The sequence below is a fragment of the Penaeus monodon genome, chromosome 15 (assembly GCF_015228065.2).
Source record: "Penaeus monodon isolate SGIC_2016 chromosome 15, NSTDA_Pmon_1, whole genome shotgun sequence".
Lineage (NCBI taxonomy): Eukaryota > Metazoa > Arthropoda > Malacostraca > Decapoda > Penaeidae > Penaeus > Penaeus monodon.
Window position 1 is genome coordinate 4,062,695 of NC_051400.1, and position 750 is coordinate 4,063,444.

A 750-nucleotide genomic window follows, 5' to 3' on the forward strand; every position below is an offset into this window, starting at 1 on the left:
ACCATATACCTAGCATTTTATTCTTTGAGAACCATCTAGCATTGTTGGTTATTCAGTTAACAATGCAATAAGTAGACTGTAAGTAAAATGCATGCGAAGGCAAACTTTCGAATACTGTATGACTTAATAAATTCACATACATAGATGTACGCGCGCGTGTGTGTAGGAAGATACAGATTATAGAGTTTACAAAAGGAAAGGTACATCAAAGTGCATTCATCACTCTTAAGTCAGGAATTCGACTGATACAAGGACTTTACCTACTATCCATGACATTATATCGATATATGGCGTACTGATGTCAAATATATATCCCTACCTAATACTCTGGAACATACTCATTCATAACTGGGTTATTTATTAACATCGTACCAGATCGTATCAATGCATCATAAGCAGTATTTGGAGGCTCCTTGGTGAAGTTTATAATATCTGATGAAAAAAATAAACATTTGTTAGGCACAGTGAATATCACAGATTCATTATGATATGCGGTTATTGTTGGCGAACACAAGGACCTTGTAGAAGGCATTGGCCTTGACAGATACTGGGGTCCAGATGATGAGCAGAACCATGGGCCTGTTGAACATTCCCTTCCAATTAATAGCGACGTAGGAGGGTCCATGCCATGAGCCACAGAGGGCTGTAGGGAAAGTCATGACAGTGTTACCCGCCAGAGTTTATTTGTGCTTTATTGCTCCACAAACGCATACTCAGAGAAAAGGAGCTTATCTATTGTGTGTGTGTGTG

At 38.9% G+C, this 750-nt stretch overlaps 1 protein-coding gene across 1 annotated transcript in view; it reads right to left on the reverse strand.

The window, feature by feature from the left end:
- LOC119581684 (rhodopsin-like) overlaps positions 1–750 on the reverse strand; it is a 17,834-nt gene that overhangs the window by 6,910 nt on the left and 10,174 nt on the right. The gene's annotated exons all lie outside the window — the stretch shown is intronic.